The sequence below is a fragment of the Panulirus ornatus genome, chromosome 13 (genome assembly GCF_036320965.1).
Source record: "Panulirus ornatus isolate Po-2019 chromosome 13, ASM3632096v1, whole genome shotgun sequence".
NCBI lineage: Eukaryota > Metazoa > Arthropoda > Malacostraca > Decapoda > Palinuridae > Panulirus > Panulirus ornatus.
Genome location: NC_092236.1, coordinates 42392910 through 42401872, shown reverse-complemented (window position 1 = coordinate 42401872; position 8963 = coordinate 42392910).

Genomic DNA, 8963 nt, shown 5'->3' with positions numbered 1-8963 from the left:
CTGTCTACCTAGTTCCCAGTGACAATATCATTGGCATAGCCTAGAATTACTGCAAGGTGATTCTTATTAGTGTTTTCGTCTTCGATGGCCTTTAAGATAATGGAAAATAACGATTAAGAAACGATCATTTGATAAAAATCTTAATGATTTGAGTCCTGTTCTCTGAAGAATACTGCATTTTCTCTGGAAGTGCCTGTTCGTTTCACTATTTTCCTTATTGTTCATGTTTGACTCCGCATTTGACAGTAAATTCGGAAGATGTTACCTACTGGTTACTGTCAACCTAAATGACCTGTGGAAACCCCGTTGCTCAAGTATGTGCGACACAGGATATTCGATTACAAGTAATCGAACAGTCATGTATCTATTATAGTCCCCAAAGGCTAATTGAAATTGTGCCAGGTTCCACACACATATGGTAGTAGGTCGTATATATATACCCCTGGGGATAGGGGAGAAAGATTACTTCCCACGCATTCCCCACGTGTCGTAAATGGCGACTAAAGGAGAAACAGAAGAAGGAGTCATGCGGGGAGTGCTCATTCTTCTCGAAGGCTCAGACTGTAGCGTCTAAATGTGTGTGGATGTAACCAAGATGAGAAAAAAGGAGAGATAGGCCGTGTGTTTGAGAAAAGGAACCTGGATGTTTTGTGTGCTGAAAAAGGACTAGTGATTGGGAATACCTGCTTTAAAAAGAGATATACATAAGAATACGTATGAAAGTAGGAGAGATGGCCAGAGAGCTTTACTGGATTGCGTGTTAATTGATAGGCGCATGAAAGAAAGACTTTTGGATGCTAATGTGCTGAGAGGGGCAACTCGAGTGATGTCTGATCATTATATCATGGAGGCGAAGGTGAAGATATGTAAAGGTTTTCAGCAGAGAAGAGAGAATTTTGGGGTGAAGAGAGTGGTGAGAGTGAGTGAGCTTGGAAAGGAGACTCGTGTGAGGAAGTAACAGAAGAGATTGAGTGCAGAATGGAAAAAGGTGAGAAAAGGGATGAATGGGATGTATTTAGGGAAGCAGTGATGGCTTTCGCAAAAGATGCCCGTGGAATGAGAAAGGTAGAAGGTGGGCAGATTAGAAAGAGTAGTGAGTGGTGGAATGAAGAAGTAAGAATATCAGTGAAAGAGAAGAGAGAGGCATTTGGACGATTTTTTCAGGGAAATAGTGCAAATGACAGGATATGTATAAAAGAAAGGGGCAGAAGGTCAAGAGAAAGGTGCAAGAGGTGAAAAAGGGGGCAAATGAGAGTTAGGGTGAGAGAGTATCATTAAAATTTAGGGAGAATAAAAAGATGTTTTGGAAGGCGGTAAATAAAGTGAGTAAAACAAGAGAACAAATGGGAACATCGGTGAAGGGGGCAAATGGGGAGGTAATAACAAGTAGTGGTGAAGTGAGAAGGAGATGGAGTGAGTATTTTGAAGATTTGTTGAATGTGTTTGATGATAGAGTGGCAGATATAAGATGTTTTGGTCGAGGTGGTGTTGGAAGTTGGAGGATCAGGGAGAATGATTTGGTAAACATAGAAGTAGTGAAAGCTTAGAGGAAGATGAAAGCCGGCAAGGCGGCGGGTTTGGATGGTACTGCAGTGGAATTTATCATAAAACGGGGGGTGACTGTGTTGTTGACTGGTTTGTGAGGATATTCAATGTATGTATGGTTCATGGTGAAGTGCCTGAGGATTCGCGAAATGCATGCATAGTGCCATTGTACAAAGGCAAAGGGGATAAAGGTGAGTGTTCAAATTAAAGAGATATAAGATTGTTGAATATTCCTGTTAAATTATATGGGAGTGTATTGATTGAGAGGGTAAAGGCATGTACAGAGCATCAGATTGGGGAAGAGCAGTGTGGTTACAGAAGTTGTAGAGGATGTGTGGATCAGGTGTTTCCTTTGAAGAAAGTATGTGAGAAATACTTAGAAAGATAGATGGATTTGTATGTAGCATTTATGGAGCTGGAGAAGGCATATGATAGTGTTGATAGAGATGCTCTGTGGAAGGTATTAAGAGTATATGGTGTGGGAGGCAAGTTGCTAGAAGCAGTGAAAAGTTTGTTATCGAGGATTTTGTCTCCTAGTTTGTTAAATTTGTTTATGGATGGTTTTGTTAGGGAGATGTTTTGAAGAGAGGGGCAAATATGCAGTCTGTTGTGGATGGAAGGGCTTGGGAAGTGAGTCAGTTGCTGTTCGCTGATGATACAGCGTTGGTGGCTGATTCGTGTGAGTTTGGTAAAGTGTGTGAAAGAAGGAAGCTGAGAGTAAATGTGAATAAGAGCAAGGTTATTAGGTTCAGTAGGCTGAGGGATAAGTAAATTGGGATGTAAGTTTGAATGAGGAAAATCTGGAGGAAGTGAAGTGTTTTAGATATCTGGGAGTGGATTTGGCAGCGGATGGAACTATGGAAGCGGAAGTGAGTCACAGGTTGGGGGAGCGGGCGAAGGTTCTGGGAGAGTTGAAGAATTTGTGGAAGGCGAGAACGTTATCTAGGAGAGCAAAAATGGGTATGTTTGAAGGAATAGTGGTTCCAACGATGTTTTATGGTTGCGAAGCGTGGGGTATTGATAGAGTTGTGCGGAGAAGGGTGGATGTTTTGGAAATGAGATGTTTGAAGACAATATGTGGTGTGAGGTGGTTTGATTGAGTAGATAATGAAATGGTAAGAGAGATGTGTGGTAATGAATGAGTGCAGATCCCTACATTAGATTTATACCTCTAGTGATGCAACGTTTCATCTAGAGAGAGAATTTTCAAGCCGTGGTTCGTGTACCCCGGGAGAACAACATCGGTTTTCCAGAAGGGTACGTAACGACGCAACTGGCGGACCTCGAGCATTGATCAAAATCGCCCGGACTCAACCTCAGAATGACATAAATCCTTCTACGGTGCCACTGTTATACTTTCTGTTAACAAAGATTTTTGCAATCAAGCCAGAGCTGTGGAGAACGACATTGTAAAGCAGGTAATTCTATACTACAGTTGGCAAACAACGTCTTCTGCCGGGACATTCACATTTCATGGAGACTAATACACTGGACTATTTTCCCGATCTTTCAGAGTCTATATTTAACCTTTCTCTGGAATGCTTACATTATCAGTTGATCTGTTGAAGACAGAGTGCGTTCATGATTCATGAAAAGGAGCATTACTTGAGAGGTTCTGATGCAGACTACCGTAGTTATATCCTCGGTTTACTGAAGTTCCTTATCGCAGTGGCTACTTTGTCCTCCAACCTCTTTCTGTGAGGCTAGATACCTCATATCTTATATGACATCAAAGGGAAGACGTGATCTCCCTGGGCCTTAGAAGCCGAACTTCATTTCATATTGATAAAAAACAGCACCAAGGATACCACGACTAATGAAAAAAGAAGTCAACGTTTTCTCCGAAACCATGAAGTGAGTTATTCCAAATCTGTTACTGCTGTTAGAGTAAGTTGAACGAAATTTCATGAACCATCCATGAACTCATCGTGTTCGAGTTTTCTCCCTCATGACAAACGGAAAGGGGTGCACTGAAGAGTCCTGTGACCCTTGAGGGGTACTTTAAACGGATGGAAAAGCAATATACCAATGGATATTTCGAGCCTGTTAGTGATAACACGAGAAAGAGAGAGAGAGAGAGAGAGAGAGAGAGAGAGAGAGAGAGAGAGAGAGAGAGAGAGAGAGAGAGAGAGAGAGAGAGAGAGAGAGAGAGAGAGAGAGAGAGAGAGAGAGAGAGAGAGAGAGAGAGAGAGAGAGAGAGAGAGAGATTCTACATATATGAAGCCACATGAAAATATAATTCTATTTACCATTTTTACTTATATAGCTCTGGTGTTACTTTCAGTTACTCTTACTGGAAAATCACTTCATTTATGAACAATCCTGTTGACGAAAAAATGCTTTGCTCATTCGGAGTGGCACGTTCGGCCACGAGTTTGTATTCATTGCTACAAGTAATATCAGACTGATTTAGCTTGCAGTAGATGCTGATATCAAAATTGTCAGAGTCTTTGATCAATCTAAACTCATGTATCAAATCACCAGTTAAATTTCTCTTTTTCTAAGCAAGATAAATCTGATATTATCTACTTCTTAATCTGGGAATGGCAGCTCGCACCTGTACTGTCTCCATTCTATCTGTCATTTCTCAAATAGGATGACTTGTAAAGACTACGGACTACTTTACTTTAGACTTGAGTTCGAATGCTTTACCTTTAAATCCAAGAAACTTGTTCGCTTCTATTTACTTCCTGGGAGATTATCGAAATTGTGCTTTCCTCCTTTTACGTCTTGCAGGCGAACAGAATCTACACTGTAGTTTTACTTTCGCTTTCATTACCGACAAGTAAAACTTTGCATTCATCGATATCAAAATTCATTTGCCACCAATGAGTCTGGTACATAAATCTCTTTATATCAGCTTGCATCTGTAGATATTAAGTTCCTTCTGTAGTTATAACTCTCACCTTAGTGCTGTCTATAAAAATTTTGATATCTCACCAGAATTGGTCCATTGTCTGATTGCTGCGGCACACCACTTTCTAAATAGAGGCAATAATATGTGATCACTTCTTCCACGCTTTCCTCCTACCACAGCATTATTGACGATATTACCAGTTTGCAGTTAAAACTAGTATAAATCTACTATTTTAAAGTCACAAATTGGTTTCTTAGTAAACTGCATTCGAACACTATCAAGCAAGGTGACGTACAGTCCACACCCAGTGCTACTGGAGAAGGATTCTCTCCCCACGCTGAAACTAGTAGGTTATAATTCTCTTATCATGATCGGATTTTGTTCTTAAATTTTTTGCTCACTGGTCATAGAGTCTTTCATGTTCCTCTGCTGTCTTAACGAAAAGCCTCTAAAGTGACTGTGTGGTAAATTGTAAAACTTATCTTTTATTTCTACAACCACTGAGTCGATGTCAACAACCTCTTTTTATATTTCAGTACAGGATTAAATCTTCAACTAACAAGAAGAAACCACAATCCACTTTGTTTTGTCCCTCAGTTGGAAGCAGCACGTACTAATGAATAACAAAAGTGGCAAGAAAATAGCAATTTTTGATATCTCACCAAGATTCATTTTAGATAGTTATATCGCACTCTTGTAATACAGTTGGTTTTACTGACAACGTTGCTTATACTGCGAGCGTTTACGTAGAATATTCTATCAAATCAATGAGAATTTCTGAAAGCGGATTTCTTTTTTTTTTGAAGGGGGAAGGGTACAGGTCCACTTCACATGGGTTGTGTTTTTTGAGCAAAGCGTGCGAGGTTATATACTGAGGAGCCTGTCAGTAGCTCAGATGTAGCCGGTTCCTCGCAAACATCTTAAGCTACGGGTAAAAATGCTGCCACAATCTTTACGAAGTAGATCCTCTACTCTGAACAAATATTGACTGATAATGAATGCTGAAAATGGCATTCCTGGTGCCGATCTTTTCATATACTCCTGAAATTAAGAAAGCGTTAATTTTCCTCCTGAACAGACAAAGGAAATGACATTGTTTCTCCAGAAGCTCCTTTCTTCCCTTAAGTATGCCACTGGTTCCAACACGACACATAACAAATGGGGTTATCATTGGTTCTATCACACCGCGTCAATTATGTCATCTACCCGGGCACCAGGATACCAATATCGGCTATAATGGGAAGAATCCGTAGCGCGGAATTCCTTCAATGAGTCTTGGATGATGGAGCCTCGTGTTGCTCGTCCTTTGCCTCATCCAAAACGTGAAAACGATACCGTGTTGGTGTTAGCGAGTTAGGCTTTCCGTAAAACCTAAGAGATATTTCATTTCATCTCTACTTCAAAAGGCCAATCTACCTGAGAAAAGGTGATGAATGGTTGACAGCCCTTGTGCTAAAGGTTCCTAAGCCTTCGGGAATGCGTCACTGTTGCTGAGGAGGTTGATAAACCTTCGCCACAGTTAGTGTCTAGATCTTCAGAGCCACATGGATGTCTCTATTGAGGCTCAGATGTTCTCACAAACTTAAGATTCTTGAGCTTTATGAAACATGCAGCGAGGCTTTAACATGGTCCCGGCCCTACTTCTCATACTGAATCATTCTCTGAGCTCTGGCGGCAATAATCTCACTGCTTTCAAGATAACACAAGATAACGTCACTGTCGTAAAGATAATAAAGAGGCGCGTGAACCTTTCACAAGGGCCGGCAACACCAGCCACACGCTGGTAATAGATACATTTCTTTAAAGAGTAGAGTATACGAAAGAGGGGAGAGAGTTGTCCAACATGGTCCATCAACTCCAGCCTACAGCTAGTAATTACTTCACTTCCTTAAAAATATCATGGGGCGTTGCTCCCTTATGTCCGGCAATGCTAGCTTCGCTAGTACTTATAAAGACAGGAAGTGAATACCGTACGTATAAAGGTTGGAACTGCACGATCTGGCTAGTCATAAATTTCCCTGGTCTACGGGCCACTAGCACATGGTCCCCGGCCCCATTTGCTGTTCTCAGTGGCATACAGTCAGGAGGCACTAACCTTCCTCAACCTAACTAATCTAACCTAATTCAATGAACCTTAACTAAACCAATCAGCTTTGTCTGACTAACTTAATCAAATCTTCTTGATACAAACTTATTTTACGGAACTTAATCCTAAAACCTAATCTAACCCTTCTCACGCGTCAGTGAACGCAGAGACACTGCTTTGACAAGCACAGTTTCAAGTGAAAGCAGAGCAGCGGTCTCTGAGCCGCCGTGGAAACGATAGGACGGACTACATTTTCTGCTTAAAATCTTCGAAAGACTGGAAACTGTCACCCGCTGAAAACTCCGCCATATTTTTTCGTTGTCAATGTCACCTTCAGCTTAGGGGACAGAAGCAGGAGAGGTTCACAGATGCGCATAGCTGAGGTTTTCGTTTATAGAAGAAAATCCTGCTCGCGATCTTCTTTTTCTTTTCATTGTACAGTAACCAGTTTGATTAAGATAGCATATCGGGGCGGGGGGGGGGGGGGGGGGGGGGGATAAAAACAAGAAATAAGATACTTCACAAACTTCACTTATCTTACTGTACTTTACAAACTGATCATCCACCAAACCCAACCCTGAAAAGTAAGAGATGACACCATCCACCAACAAACGTCACAATAAACTAGTCAACGAAAAGTGTTGCTTGAGTAAATAGTTTACTTGGTAACATATTGATTTCACGAAGGAAAAGCACGTTATACCTCATTGCCAATATATGTCTGCTTTTAATTGTTTTATCATCTTAAGCTGAGAAACTCACCAAGTTATCATTCTATAATTTGATACTAGTTTTTCAAAGATCCTAGTGTGGTCCAGAAAGTGAAATATTTATGATTTATAGTTTCACGATAGATTCAGAAAGAATAGCATAGTGTCCCTCCAAATATTGTTATTTTCTCTTTGAAATTAGAAAACGAATATACATTTAAGGTACACTATAGGCATATACATGTCTGTAGCAATATTTTCAAAAAGAGGAGTACAATTTTTACAAATTTGCCGATACACTTCACGAATGGCACAGAATCTAATAAGAAGATGATATTGGCACTTCTTACACAACTGGATGAACCGTATCCACAATAATTCCTTAACTGGTATGCGTACAGAGAATGCAAGAGATGTGGCCCTACAAGTTTAAAACGCCCTTCCCGCAGGACAAATGGGTATTTACGGTATTTAGAAATAGGTAATAACAGGAAGAATGTGACAAAGAGGATTATGAACTACATATGTATTTGATTCTCATTAAATTTATACTGATGTAAACTAATAGATAACAGGATCTCTCGTAAATGAAGAGAGTGATTTCATAGCAGGAATACAGATATAAATGCCTTCAAACAGTTATGTTTTTGTGGCATAAAGAGACGACAAAGAGTATCATAAATTCTACCTTTTATTTCATTTACATGTCTCGATATTAATATGAGTGATATTATTACTCTAGTTCTTCAACTGATAGATTCAATTTTTCAATAACCAACCATTACTTGCAGAAGAAAACAGAAGTTTTAACAGTAGACAAAATATTTTCGTCCATCTGGGTAGCAAGTCTATTCCACTTATAAAGTGCTAGGCGCCAACTCCATTCCCACGTAAGATTTGGATCCTATTTTCCGATTACAATATTTTTACGTCTGCTCCTGGAAATCATGAATGTATTGGCAACCTAAGCGTAGACTACTGTAATAATTGTTTCTTTCTATAAAACGCTAAATTTTGCATTAAATACGACATCGCTAATGAGTGAAATGGCGAATATATATATATATATATATATATATATATATATATATATATATATATATATATATATATGTATATATTTTTTTTTTTTTTGTCGCTGTCTCCCGCGTCTGCGAGGTAGCGCAAGGAAACAGACGAAAGAAATGGCCCAACCCACTCCCATACACATGTATATACATACGTCCACACACGCAAATATACATACCTACACAGCTTCCCATGGTTTACCCCAGATGCTTCACATGCCTTGATTCAATCCACTGACAGCACGTCAACCCCGGTATACCACATCGCTCCAATTCACTCTATTCCTTGCCCTCCTTTCACCCTCCTGCATGTTCAGGCCCCGATCACACAAAATCTTTTTCACTCAATCTTTCCACCTCCAATTTGGTCTCCCTCTTCTCCTCGTTCCCTCCACCTCCGACACATATATCCTCTTGGTCAATCTTTCCTCACTCATTCTCTCCATGTGCCCAAACCATTTCCAAACACCCTCTTCTGCTCTCTCAACCACGCTCTTTTTATTTCCACACATCTCTCTCACCCTTACGTTACTTACTCGATCAAACCACCTCACATCACACATTGTCCTCAAACATCTCATTTCCAGCACATCCATCCTCCTGCGCACAACTCTATCCATAGCCCACGCCTCGCAACCATACAACATTGTTGGAACCACTATTCCTTCAAACATACCCATTTTTGCTTTCCGAGATAA